The sequence below is a fragment of the Heterodontus francisci genome, chromosome 21, assembly GCF_036365525.1.
Source record: "Heterodontus francisci isolate sHetFra1 chromosome 21, sHetFra1.hap1, whole genome shotgun sequence".
Lineage (NCBI taxonomy): Eukaryota > Metazoa > Chordata > Chondrichthyes > Heterodontiformes > Heterodontidae > Heterodontus > Heterodontus francisci.
In genome coordinates this window covers 41645131-41660641 of record NC_090391.1, presented here as the reverse complement: position 1 = coordinate 41660641, position 15511 = coordinate 41645131, and positions in this window count along the sequence as shown.

Sequence of the window (15511 nt, the reverse complement as noted above, 5' to 3'; positions counted from 1 at the left end):
TTCTGCTTCCCGACATCATTTCTGAATGGCCACGATCGAACTGTGAGGTTATCTCCCCTTTGTTTTGAACTCTGACACCACAGGAGATAGGTTCTCTCGGCCTAACTGGTCAGGAGAGGTTGGCGTAGTGGTAACGTCCCTGAGCTAGTAAACCATTGATCCAGGATAACACCCTGGGGTTCCAGGTTTATATCCCACCCCGAAAGTTGGTGGAATTTAATTAGAATCAGTAATAATGTCAAGAAACGGTCATCGATTGCTGTGAAAAAAAAACGACCTGGTTCCCTAATGTCCACTCGGGAAGGAAATCTGCCGTCCTTACCTGGTCTGGCCTACATGAGACTCTGATTAGATTAGAGATACAGCACTGAAACAGGCCCTTCGGCCCACCGAGTCTGTGCCGAACATCAACCACCCATTTATACTAATCCTACACTAATCCCATATTCCTACCAAACATCCCCACCTGTCCCTATATTTCCCTACCACCTACCTATACTAGTGACAATTTATAATGGCCAATTTACCTACCAACCTGCAAGTCTTTTGGCTTGTGGGAGGAAACCGGAGCACCCGGAGAAAACCCGGGCGGCACAGTGGCGCAGTGGTTAGCACCGCAGCCTCACAGCTCCAGGGACCCGGGTTCGATTCTGGGTACTGCCTGTGCGGAGTTTGCAAGTTCTCCCTGTGTCTGCGTGGGTTTCCTCCGGGTGCTCCGGTTTCCTCCCACATGCCAAAGACTTGCAGGTTGATAGGTTAATTGGCCATTATAAATTGCCCCTAGTATAGGTAGGTGGCAGGGAAATATATAGGGACAGGTGGGGATGTGGTAGGAATATGGGATTAGTGTAGGATTAGTATGGATGGGTGGCTGATGGTCGGCACAGACTCGGTGGGCCGAAGGGCCTGTTTCAGTGCTGTATCACTAAACTAAACATAAATCAGGGCTCTTTGGAATGTATCAGCTCTGTGTGTCTGTCAGAGCTATGTGTTGAAGAGCAACTGAAGTCATTCCCTCTCACCGATGTGGGATGTCCAGTAGCCATTCAAATACAACGGATTTACTATTCTGCTATTGCAGTTTTTGGAGTTCCTAATGAACTGTTATCTCATCTGTTAGTAGGGTATAACGTTGCCAACTGTGTTGCGGCATTGACATCCTACTTTTTCTACCATGTTTTCACACAGCGACTTGAATAATTGAAAATGTTATGCCTGTTCCCTTTTCGTTTTCTGACACCTGCATTATGTGTACTCATCTCTGTGCATTCTACACTGGCATTGCTAACGAATGTATTGGAATCAAATGTCTGTCCAAAGATCAAGTATGAAACCAACATATTTTGCAGCAGTTTCATGTTGTGGGATTAACCTCTTCTGGATTTTATTTCATAAATGTTTTCAATGATTGCAAACGAGACAACTCACGACTTGAGTGTAGCAAGGTACTAGATTAATGTGCTTCCACCCCAATAATTTGCTTCCGTTTGAACAGGCGTTCAATGTATTAGCTTGTTATGAATGTTGTGATAGGTCATTTAATTTCGTGTGTGTCTGATGCAGGTTCAGAGGTCTGGCTATTGAACTGAGTTTACTCATTCTAGGCCTCTTCTCATTAGAACGGAGAAGGATGAGGGGTGACATGATAGAGGTTTATAAGATGATCAGGGGAATAGATAGGGTAGACAGTCAGAAACTTTTTCCCCGGGTGGAGCAAAGCGTTACAAGGGGTCATAAATTTAAGGTGAAGGGTGGGAGATATAAGGGGGATGTCAGGGGAAGGTTCTTTACCCAGAGAGTGGTCGGGGCATGGAATGCCTTGCCTGGGGAAGTTGTTGAGTCAGAAACTTTAGGGACTTTCAAACGGCTTTTAGATAGGTATATGGATAAAGGAGAATGATGGGGTATAGATTAAATTGTCCTTGACAGAGGACAAAGGATCGGCACAACATCGTGGGCCGAAGGGCCTGTTCTGTGCTGTATTTTCTATGATTCTATGATACTGTTGGTGCTAACGCATCTTCTTGCAGGATTTACTGTGAATGAATAAACGTATTGTCACTAAAATTCATTATAAAATGAAATGTTTTTAGTTATGTTGTATCAATTTTCAGTATTGGTATCATGGGAATCTTTATTTACCTCAAGATTATGAAATGGCAATGAATCATGGTCAGTCCTACTAATACTGACATGGACAGATGCATCTGCATCTTTTGCCTCTTATTGGTTCCCTCACCACCTGCCGCAAACCCAGTCTAAATGGTTTGCTCGGCCATTTCAGAGAGCATTTAAGAATCAACCACTTTGTTGTGCGTCTGAGGTCACATGTCGGCCAGATCAGGTAAGGACAGCAGATTTCCTTCCCTAATGGGCATTAATGAACCAGATGTGTTTTTCACCACAATCTGCAATAGTTTCATGGCATGAAAACAGGATATGCTGGACATACTCAGCAGGTCTGTATGCATCTGTGGAGAGAGAAGCAGAGTTCACGTTTTAGGTCAGTAACCATTGATCAGAACTAGTCTGATGGCCATCATTAAACTTGCTTTGTTTAAAATTCCAGATCTATCAATTTAACACAAATTACACTTTTAAATCACGTGGGATTCGAACCCATGTACCCGAACCAATACCCTGGGTCTTTGGGTTAATAGGTCAATGATAATACCACTACACCATCACCCCCCAAGTTCCATGAGGTGTGGCATCCATGTCCTAACTCTGCACGGTAGAACTACAAGAACATCAGTTTAGATTATTCTGAGGTCTGCCTGGATGAGGCCTTCGCTCCTGTTTATTCCATGTTTTGAATATGAAACGAGTAATATAGGGAAATGGGTGATGCCTTGGACTATGATAAGAAACATCAAAATATTCCACAGAGGTTTAAAACACTGACACTGACATAGCATCATTGTAAAAAGCGAATGATGAACAGAAATTTCAATTAGGATGGCAGAGATGAGCCTGATCCGAAAATCAGAGTTGAGAAACAGAGCAGAGAGCGCTAAGTCCAGAGATAAACTGTTATGAAAGAGACTGCAAGTGAATGTTAAATAGAGGGGGAAGACAAGCGAGATCAAAGGAAATAGAGATTAATATTCCGTGGTGACATGACTACCTAGAACTGTACTCCAGAGAGAATGTTGTCACGGAGACGGCCCTCAATGCAGCCCAGCCACTACCAGTCATGGATGAGCTGGACATACAGCCAACCAGATCCGTACTCAGTGATGCCATTGATTCTCTGGCCAGCGGAAAAGCCCCAGGAAAAGACAGCATTACAGTGAACAACAGATGCCTCTCTACATTGTTTTCATTGATCGCACCAAAGCCTTTGACCTCGTCAGCAGACGTGGTCTCTTCAGACTACTAGAGAAGATTGGATGGCCACCAAAGCTACTAAATATCATCACCTCATTCCATGACAATATGAAAGGCACAATTCAACATGGTGGCTCCTCATCAGACCCCTTTCCTATCCTGAGTGGCGTGAAACAGGGCTGTGTTCTCGCACCCACGCTTTTTGGGATTTTCTTCTCCTTGTTGCTTTCACATGCGTTCAAGTCCTCTGAAGAAGGAATTTTCCTCCACACAAGATCAGGTGGCAGGTTGTTCAACCTTGCCCGTCTAAGAACGAAGTCCAAAGTACGGAAAGTCCTCATTAGGGAACTCCTCTTTGCTGACGATGCTGCTTTAACATCTCACTCTGAAGAGTGTCTGCAGAGTCTCATTGACAGGTTTGCAGCTGCATGCAACGAATTTGGCCTAACCATCAGCCTCAAGAAAACGGACATCATGGGGCAGGACGTCAGAAATGCTCCATCCATCAATATTGGCGACCACGCTCTGGAAGTGGTTCAAGAGTTCACCTACCTAGGCTCAACTATCACCAATAACCGGTCTCTCGATACAGAAATCAACAAGCGCATGGCAAAGGCTTCCACTGCTATGTCCAGACTGGCCAAGAGAGTGTGGGAAAATGGCGCACTGACACGGAACACAAAGGTCCGAGTTTATCAGGCCTGTGTTCTCAGTACCTTGCTCGATGGCAGCGAGGCCTGGACAACGTATGTCAGCCAAGAGCGACGTCTCAATTCATTCCATCTTCGTTGCCTCCAGAGAATCCTTGGTCTCAGGTGGCAGGACCGTATCACCAACACAGAAGTCCTCGAGGCGGCCATCATCCCCAGCTTATACACACTACTGAGTCAGCAGCGCTTGAGATGGCTTGGCCATGTGAGCCGCATGGAAGATGGCAGGATCCCCAAAGACACATTGTACAGCGAGTTCGCCACTGGTATCAGACCTATCGGCCGTCCATGTCTCCGCTTTAAAGACGTCTGCAAACGCGACATGACATCCTGTGATATTGATCAGAAGTCGTGGGAGTCAGTTGCCAGCGTTCGCCAAAGCTGGCGGGCAGCCATAAAGACGGGGCTAAAGTGTGGCGAGTCGAAGAGACTTAGCAGTTGGCAGGAAAAAAGACAGAGGCGCAAGGGGAGAGCCAACTGTGCAACAGCCCCGACAAACAAATTTCTCTGCAGCAGCTGTGAAAGAGCCTGTTACTCTAGAATTGGCCTTTATCGCCACTCCAGGCGCTGCTTCACAAACCACTGACCACCTCCAGGCGCTTATCCATTGTCTCTCGAGATAAGGAGGCCAAAGAAGGTGAATAATTCGCAAAAAATGATATAGTAGAAATTCCACGGCAATTAAACATGCGAAATATTGCTATCAGATTTTGTACTTGGTCCCCGATCCTCAACCCGTCTTGGTGAATGCTCCTTTTCTTTATTTTATGCCACATACATAAATATAAGGCAAATAAAATGATAGAATTGGATCAGTTAAGTAGGGCTGGCATTGAATGAATAGGATACTGTATGTTATGAAGCTGTGACTGTTAAATATAATACTGAATGAAGCGGATTTTATTGATCTGTATTAATACCGTTTTGACTGAATGTGTTGCGTACATTTATTGAACAGATTATGTTCCCAAGGAGCTTTTCTGAGATCTCAGTAACAAGAGAAATTAGCCATGGAATGTAATCATCCCCTTTATGTTACTTGGATTTAAAGCTGATTTCCTTTAACAAACGATGGTTGTCCAGCCCTCCGGTCAAAGGCAGCGGAAAAGCGTGCATTAAAAGAGTGTCTTTAAGATACAAAGGCGCTTATGAAGAACAATATCAACAAAAACATTTATGGCACAGAACTACAGATGCAGCATCAAGACGGGTGACAAAAAGATTTGCTGAAGAATTAGGTTAAATGGATCATCTTAAAAAGAATTGAAAGAGAGAGAAAGGCAGAGAGGCAGAGAGATGTAAGGCGAGAACTCCAGAGTTTAGGCTTAAGACAGACGAAAGGAATGCCACAATTGATGGAGAAATACAAATCAGGGTTGAACTAGCCGTGCCTTTGCGAAGATGTTCTAGGACAATGCAGGCATCTACCTGGCAATGTGGAAGATTCTCCAGCTGTGTGCTATACACAAAAAGCAAGGCAGATCAGATCCGGCCAATTACAGGTGTATCAGAGGTGTCAGCGTCAGTGATATCAACTGGCACTGGCTCAACAACAACCTACTGACCGATGCTCAGATTGGGTTCCCACAGGTGAGGTCCCAGAGGACTGGAGAATAGCCAATGTTGTTCCTTTGTTTAAGAAGGGTGGAAAGGATAATCCAGGAAACTATAAGCCGGTGAGCCTTACATCAGTGGTAGGGAAACTATGAGAGAGAATTCTTCGGGACAGGATTTGCTCCCATTTGGAAACAGACGAGCATATTAGCGAGAGACAGCATGGTTTTGTGAAGGGGAGGTCGTGTCTTACGAATTTGATTGAGTTTTCTGAGGAAGTGACGAAATTGATTGATGAGGGAAGGGCGGTGGATGTTGTCTATATGGACTTTAGTAAAGCCTTTGACAAGGTCCCGCATGGCAGACTGGTGCAAAAGGTGAAGTCACACGGGATCAGAGGCGAGCTGGCAAGATGGATACAGAATTGGCTCAGTCACAGAAGACAGAGGGTAACAGTGGACGGGTGTTTTTCTGAATGGAGAGATGTGACTAGTGGTGTTACGCAGGGATCAGTGCTGGGACCTTTGCTGTTTGTAGTATATATAAATGATTTGGAGGAAAATGTAGCTGGTCTGATTAGTAAGTTTGCGGACGACACAAAGGTTGCTGGAGTTGCGGATAATGATGAGGATTGTCAGAGGATACAGCAGGATATAGATCGGTTGGAGACTTGGGCAGAGAAATGGCAGATGGAGTTTAATCCGGACAAATGTGAGGTAATGCATTTTGGAAGGTCTAATGCTGGTGGGAGGGATACAGTAAATGGCAGAACCCTTAGGAGTATTGATAGGCAGAGAGATCTGGGCGTACAGTTCCACAGGTCACTGAAAGTGGCAACGCAGGTGGATAAGGTCGTCAAGAAGGCAAACGGCATGCTTGCCTTCATCGGTCGGGGCATAGAGTATAAAAATTGGCAAGTCATGTTGCAGCTGTACAGAACCTTAGTTAGGCCACACTTAGAATATTGCGTGCAATTCTGGTCGCCACATTACCAGAAGGACGTGGAAGCTTTGGAAAGGGCACAAAGGAGGTTTACCAGGATGTTGCCTGGTCTGGAGGGCATTAGCTGTGAGGAGAGGTTGGATAAACTCCGATTGTTTTCACTGGAACGACGGAGGTGGAGGGGCGACATGCTAGAGGTTTACAAAGTTATGAGCGGCATGGACAGAGTGGATTGTCAGAAGCTTTTTCCCAGGGTAAAAGAGTCAGTTACTAAGGGGCATAGGTTTAAGGTGCTAGGGGCAAAGTTTAGAGGGGATGTGCGAGGCAAGTGTTTTTACACAGAGGGTGGTGAGTGCCTCGAACTTGCTGCCAGGGGAGTACTCGTTTAGAATCTCACCCATTTTCTCTGACTCCACGCATAACTTTCCTCCGTTGTCCTTGAGTGGGCCAATCCTATCTCTAGTTACCCTCTTGCTCCTTATATATGAATAAAAGGCTTTGGGATTTTCCTTAACCCTGTTTGCTAAAGATATTTCATGACTCCTTTTAGCCCTCTTAATTCCTCGTTTCAGATTGGTCCTACATTCCCGATAGTCTTTCAAAGCTTTGTCTTTCTTCAGCCGCCGAGACCTTATGTATGCTTCCTTTTTCCTCTTAGCTAGTCTCACAATTTCACCTGTCATCCATGGTTCCCTAATCTTGCCATTTCTATCCCTCATTTTCACAGGAACATGACTCTCCTGCACGCTAATCAACCTCTCTTTAAAAGCCTCCCACATATCAAACGTGGATTTACCTTCAAACAGCTGCTCCCAATCTACATTCCCCAGCTCCTGCCGAATTTTGGTGGTGTTGGCCTTCCCCCAATTTAGCACTCTTCCTTTAGGACCACTCTTGGCTTTGTAAATGAGTATTCTAAAACTTACGGAATTGTGATCACTATTCCCAAAGTATTCCCCTACTGAAACTTCAACCACCTGGCCGGTCTCATTCCCCAACACCAGGTCCAGTATGGCCCCTTCCCGAGTTTGACTACTTACATACTGCTCTAGAAAACCCTCCTGGATGCTCCTTACAAATTCTGCTCCATCTAGACCGCTAACACTAAGTGAATCCCAGTCTATGTTGGGAAACTTAAAATCTCCTATGACCACTACCCTGTTGCTCCTACATCTTTCTATCATCTGTTTACATATTTGTACATCTATCTCACGCTCGCTGTTGGGAGGCCTGTAGTACAGCCCCAACATTGTTACCGCACCCTTCCTATTTCTGAGTTCTGCCCATATTGCCTCACTGTTCGAGTCCTCCATATTGCCCTCCTACAGCACAGCTGTGATATCCTCTTTGACCAGTAATGCAACTCCTCCACCCCTTTTACCTCCCTCTCTATCCCGCCTGAAGCATAGATATCCTGGGATATTTAGTTGCCAATCATGCCCTTTCCTTATCCAAGTCTCAGTAATAGCAATAACATAATTCTCCCAGGTACTAATCCAAGCCCTAAGTTCATCTGCCTTACCTACTACACTTCTTGCATTAAAACAAATGCACCTCCGACCACCAGTCCCCTTGCTTCCATCATCTTCTCCCGGCCTACTCTTTCCCTTAGTCACGCTGACTTCATTATCTAGTTCCTTACAGGCTTTTGTTACTACCTTCTTACTGTCCGCTGATCGCCTCATTTGGTTCCCAACCCTCTGCCACATTAGTTTAAACCCTCCCCAACAGCGTTCGCAAAAGCACCCCCAAAGACATTGGTTCCAGTCCGGCCCAGAGGTAGACCGTCCAATTTGTAATAGTCCCACCTCCCCCAGAACCGGTCCCAATGTCCCAAAAATCTGAACCCCTCCCTCCTGCACCATCTCTCAAGCCACGCATTCATCCTGACTATTCTTTCATTTCTACTCTGACTATCACGTGGCACTGGTAGCAATCCTGAGATTACTACCTCTGAGGTCCTACTTTTTAACTTGGCTCCTAACTCCCTAAATTCAGCTTGCAGGACCTCTTCCCGTTTTTTACCTATATCATTGGTGCCTATGTGCACAACAACAACTGGCTATGCACCCTCCCCCTTCAGAATGTTCTGCAGCTGATCTGAGACATCCCTGACCCGTTATCCTAGGAGGCAACATACCATTCGGGAGTCTCGTTTTCAATCACAGAACCGCCTATCTACTACCCTTACAACCGAATCCCCTATGACTATAGCCCTTCCACTCTTTTTCCCGCCCTTCTGAACAGCAGAGCCAGCCAGGGTGCCATGAACCTGGCTACTGCTTGCCTTCCCCTGGTGAATCATCTCCCTCAACAGTATCCAAAACGGTATACCTGTTCTGGAGGGAGATGACCGCAGGGGACACCTGCGCTGCCTTCCTGCTCTTTCTCTGCCTTTTGGTCACCCGTTCCCTTTCTCCCTCAGCAATCCTAATCTGCGGTGTGACCAATTCGCTAAACGTGCTATCCACGACATCCTCAGCACCGCGGATGCTCCAAAGTGAGTCCATCCGCAGCTCTAGAGCCGTCATGCGGTCTAACAAGAGCTGCAGCTGGCCACACTTCCTGCACGTGAAGGAATCAGGGACATCAACCGTGTCCCTGAGCTCCCACATTGAGCAAGAGGAGCATAACACGGGTCTGTGATCTCCTGCATTTTTAATCTTTAGCTTAACTTAGTCTGAAACTTAGAAAAAATGAAAAAGGAACGGAAAGTTTTTACCAATCACACAATAAAAGAAAATTAGAAAAAGCCTTACCTTATCTACACACCACCGAGTCCTATTTTTTTGGTTAGAGAAGGAGAGCGGGTGGGAGACACTACCCGTGTAGTTTCTCGTGTTCAGAAAAGGCCCAAATATATAGGGTTTTATTTACTCAGCAGCCCCTTGTTCCGCCGAAAACAAAAGGGAATTAAGTTTAAGCTGAAACTGACCTTCCCAGCTGCTCACTCGCTCGCACTCTCTGCTCCCGAATAAGCTGCTGCAATGATAGGTAAGTTATTTTAAACGGCCCAAATAAATAGGGTTTTACTTTCTCAGCAGCCCCTTGGTCCGCCGAAAACGAAAGGGAATTAAGTTTAAGCTGAAACTGACCTTCCCAAATGCTCACTCGCTCACACTCTCTGCTCCCAAATAAGCTGCTGCAATGAAAGGTAAGTTATTTTAAACGGCCCAAATATATAGGGTTTTACTTTCTCAGCAGCCCCTTGGTCCGCCGAAAACAAAAGGGAATTAAGTTTAAGCTGAAACTGACCTTCCCAGCTGCTCACTCGCTCGCACTCTCTGCTCCCGAATAAGCTGCCGCAGTAAAGTGATGGAAAATGCTTTTGAAAATACATTCAACCTGCACTGAAACAAAATAACCTGTTCACTGCCGATCAATTTGCATTCCACAAGCACCGCTCGGCTCCTGACTTCATTGTAGACTTGGTCCAAATATGGACAAAAGAGGTTAACTCGAGAGCTGAGGTGAGACTGAATGCCCTTGATACCAAGGCATTTGACCAAATGCGCCATCAAGGAGGCCAGGCAAGATTGCAGTCAGTGAGAATCATGGGGAAATTCTCCACTGGTTGGAGTTATACCTAGTACAGAGGTTATTGTTGTTGAAGGTCAATTATATCAGTCCCAGGACATTACTGCAGGAGTTCTTCAAGATAATGTCAAAGTCACAACCATCTTCAGTTGTTTCATCAATGACCTTCGCTCAACCATAAATCAGAAGTGCTGTTGTTCACTGATGATAGTATGATATTCAGGACCACTCACAACTGCTTTGTTCCTGAAGCAGTTCGCACTCAGATGCTACAAGACCTAACCAACATTCAGGCTTGGGCTGCTAAGTGACAAGTAACATTCTCGCCAGACAGGTTTAAGGCGACGGATCTCTCAACAGAAGAGAATCTAGCCATTTCTTCTTGACATTCAACGGAATTACCTTCGCTGAATCCGGTGAAAGAATATTAATTTCTTGAAAAAATATCCGCCAGGTCCTATTGGCTGACGATCTCTGGAAATGCTAACTGTTGATGAATGCAATGTCTAATTTTGACAGCTGTACCTTCAACTGTATCCATGCTTCAGAATGTACCCCAAAGCTTCTGAGTTTCCCTCTCTTTCTTTCAGACATTCATATATCCCATCTCTTGTTCCAAGGTTTTTATCAGAAGTATAAATCATTTCTTCTTTGGATATATATCTATTTCTGACTTGCTGTACTTATGTGGCATTCGATATTTAATTTGTTAAAATTGTAATATAAATAACATAAATATTATTATCTTTTGCCATCCTCCGCAATATTATTCTCACAATTGTTTTACATTCATTCAGACAAATACATCTCCTTTTCCTGCTATTTCTTCCGTCTGAAATCCAATCATTTACCATGATTTGTGCCACTTGTGATATATTCTTGTTTATTTTGCCTGGATAGGTTCAGCTCCGACCATCTCCTCTTGACATTCACCTGCATTACCATTGGTAAATCCCCCACCAGTGACATCCTGGGGTTTGCCATTGACCTGAGACAGAGCTGCAACAGCCACATAAATGCTATGACTGCCTCTAAGAGGCTGGGAATTCTGTATCAATAACGCACCTCGCCAAATCCTTCCAACTGTTACGTCACGAGTACGATGTAACAATCTCCAATTTCCTAGATACCTTCTGCTCCAAAAACAAACCAGCAACACAAGACCATCCAAGATAAAGCATCCCATCTACCACCTTAAACATTCACTCCCTCCACCACCAGTGCACAGTGGCAGCAGTGTGTACTATCTACAAGATGCCATGCAGGAACTCACCAAGGCTCCATCGACAGCGCCTTCCAAACCCATGACCTCTACCATCTAGAAGTATAAGAGCTCCAGACACAAGGGAGTACTACCACCTGTGAGATTCCCTCTAAGACACAAACCATTGTGACATTGAACTATACCACCAGTCTTTCACAGTCATTCGGTCAAAAACATGGAACTCCCTTCCTAACAGATATATGGGTGCACCTGCACTGCATCAACTTAGAGATGCTGAATAAATGTTGGTCAGGCCTGCAACACTCACATCCGAAGATGGAATAAAAATGCAAAGAGAAACCATAACTTGAAAGTTGAATAGAAAGGTCAAAGAATTTTTGGGAGACACATGTCAATGGAAATTAAGTTCCAGTAATAGTTGAGCATGATGGGCAGAGGGAATTCAGAAAGTGGGAAAAAAGGGCTAGAGTAAAGTAATAATGGCGAGAAAACAAAAGAGAAAAGCCCAAAAAAGGAAACCAAGAGCTGGCAAATATAAATTTACATTAAAAGTTGTGTATAAAGTAATGCATTTAAGAAATAAACAGAGCGCGAGATGGGCTACCGGGAATGATAACGAGGTCCATATGAAAAGATAGATAGCGAAAAACACGGTGACTGAGACTATACAGTCATGGGAATGAAAATTAGAATTCATAACGTGGATACCGATAGAGAAAGGGAAATAAGTATATTTCAATATATTAATTCTTGGTACATCAGTATCACATCAAAGGGTGGGCGCTTTTTGCAAATCCCTACTTGCCCTAGTAAGGTGGTATAACCACTTCAGAGGGCAGTTAGGTTCAAATACAATGTGCCATATAATTGGAGTCACATTTAGGGCGAAGGGGCAACTTCCCTTCCATAGAGGGCATTAATGAGCCAGTTGGATTGTTATGACAATAAAACAACTTCCTTCTTACTTTGACTGATACCACATTGTTAACTCCAGTTTTTATAAAGTGAGTGCATATGCACAAAGTGTCTTGGTGTGATTAGACTTCCGATAACGTCCAGATTATAAATCCATTCCTCTGGATTTCATGCCCAGTACTACAACGAATACAGCAGCCTGCCCTTGTCGGGAGAGGAGCAGAACAAATGACGAAGGGAGTGATGGAAGTAGAGAAATAGTACGTACATAGAGAGAGAAAAACAAAAAAAAATAAACTCTGCAAAAAGGAAGATAGAAAACAGGAATTAAACAAGTACAAGTTAAATGGCAAATCAGATCTAAAATCAGAGTGAGTTCAGTTGTATTCCAATGTATAAAATATACGTTAAAACAACATTATCTACACTATTATAGGATGGGATCCTAGTTATAAGTAAGTCTGAAGTTTAATACTGCTTTGCATGTTGAACATCAATTACTGTAGATTTATTAAGCAGGCAGCCTATGCAATGAAGGTAAAACATATACTTCTAGGGCTGCACTTACAAACAAACGAGTTGGTGTTTGCATCGCAGTTCCTGACTTTGTGTCAAGGTGATAAGGCCTTATCAAATCCGAGGTATCAGCTCCAACTCTGGTTTTAAATTGGTTTCAATAAACACTTTGCATGACCAATGGCATTTTACTGCAGTAAATTATGTTATAGTTAATTCGCAGTCCCATAGTACATGTATTTTACGAGTTTGTATCTCTTGCAAGACGATTTCTGGTTTAACAGGTAAGGCTTCATATGACTATAGTCTAAAGAGAACCGAATAGATATATAGAATTCGTAGACTTCAGGAAAATCCGACCCAACATTTTCTTACAATTTGTCCTTCATTGAGTGTAGAATATCTAAAACCAGAATTAAGCATTATTTTATCAGCAGCGTGTGTCAGCCGCGATCAATTCTGTTGTGCAGATATTTCATGGATTTTTCCTTTATGGCCAGGTGGTTGAAGTTTCAGTAGGGGACTACTTTGGGAATAGTGATCACAATTCCGTAAGTTTTCGAATACTCATGCACAAAGACGAGAGTGGCCCTAAAGGAAGAGTGCTAAATTGGGGGAAGGCCAACTATACCAAAATTCGGCTGGATCTGGGGAATGTAGATTGGGAGCAGCTGTTTGAAGGTAAAACCACATTTGATATGTGGGAGGCATTTAAAGAGAGGTTGATTAGCGTGCAGGAGAGACATGTTCCTGTGAAAATGAGGGGTAGGAATGGCAAGATTAGGGAACCATGGATGACAGGTGAAATTGTAAGACTAGCTAAGAGGAAAAAGGAAGCATACATAAGGTCTCGGCGGCTGAAGAAAGACAAAGCTTTGAAAGAATATCGGGAATGTAGGACCAATCTGAAACGAGGAATTAAGAGGGCTAAAAGGAGTCATGAAATATCTTTAGCAAACAGGGTTAAGGAAAATCCCAAAGCCTTTTATTCATATATAAGGAGCAAGAGGGTAACTAGAGAAAGGATTGGCCCACTCAAGGAAAAAGGAGGAAAGTTATGCGTGGAGTCAGAGAAAATGGGTGAGAATCTAAACGAGTACTTTGCATCGGTATTCACCGAGGAGAGGGACATGACGGATGTTCAGGTTAGGGACAGTTGTTTGATTACTCTCGGTCAAGTCGGCATAAGGAGGGATGAAGTGTTGGGTATTCTAAAAGGTATTAAGGTGGACAAGTCCCCAGGTACGGATGGGATCTATCCCAGGTTACTGAGGGAAGTGAGAGAGTAAATAGCTGGGGCCTTAACAGATATCTTTGCAGCATCCTTAAACACGGGTGAGGTTCCGGAGGACTGGAGAATTGCTAATGTTGTCCCCTTGTTTAAGAAGCGTAGCAGGGATAATACAGGTAATTATAGACCGGTGAGCCTGACGTCAGTGGTAGGGAAGCTGTTGGAGAAGATACTGAGGGATAGGATCTATTCCCGTGTGTAAGAAAATGGGCTTATCAGTGATAGGCAACATTGCTTTGTGCAGGAAAGGTCATGTCTTACCAACTTAATAGAATTCTTTGAGGAAGTGACAAAGTTGATTGATGAGGGGAGGGCTGTAGATGTCATATACATGGACTTCAGTAAGGCGTTTGATAAGGTTCCCCATGGTAGGCTGATGGAGAAACTGAAGTCGCATTGGGTCCAAGGTGTACAAGCTGGATGGATAAAGAACTGGCTGGGCAACAGGAGACAGAGAGTAGCAGTGGAAGGGAGTTTCTCAAAATTGGGACGTGTGACCAGTGGTGTTCCACAGGGATCCGTGCTGGGACCACTGTTGTTTGTGATATACATACATGATTTGGAGGAAAGTATAGGTGGTCTGATTAGCAAGTTTGCAGACGACACTAAGATTGGTGGAGTAGCAGATAGTGAAGGGGACTGTCAGAGAATACAGCAGAATATAGATCGATTGGAGAGTTGGGCAGAGAAATGGCAGATGGAGTTCAATCAGGGCAAATACGAGGTGATGCATTTTGGAAGATCCTATTCAAGAGTGAATTATACAGTAAATGGAAAAGTCCTGGGGAAAATTGATGTACAGAGGGATTTGGGTGTTCAGGTCCATTGTTCCCTGATGGTGGCAACGCAGGTAAATAGAGTGATCAGGAAGGCATACGGCATGCTTTCCTTCATCGGACGGGGTATTGAGTACAAGAGTTGGCAGGTCATGTTACAGTTGTATAGGACTTTGGTTCGGCCACATTTGGAATACTGCGTGCAGTTCTGGTCGCCACATTACCAAAAGGATGTGGATGCTTTGGAGAGGGTGCAGAGGAGATTCACCAGGATGTTGCCTGGTATGGAGGGCGCTAGCTATGAAGAGAGGTTGAGTAGATTAGGATTATTTTCATTAGAAAGACGGAGGTTGAGGGGGGACCTGATTGAGGTGTACAAAATCATGAGAGGTATCGACAGGGTGGATAGCAAGAAGCTTTTTCCCAGAGTGGGGGATTCAATTACTCGGGGTCACGAGTTCAAACTGAGAGCGGAAACGTTTAGGGGTGATCTGCGTGGAAAGTTCTTTATGCAGCGGGTGGTGGGTGCCTGGAACGCGTTGCCAGCGGAGGTGGTAGACGCGTGCACGATAGCGTCTTTTAAGATGTATCTAGACAGATACATGAATGGGCAGGAAGTAAAGAGATACAGACCCTTAGAAAATAGGCGACATGTTTAGATAGAGGATCTGGATCGGCGCAGGCTTGGAGGTCCGAGGGGCCTGTTCCTGTGCTG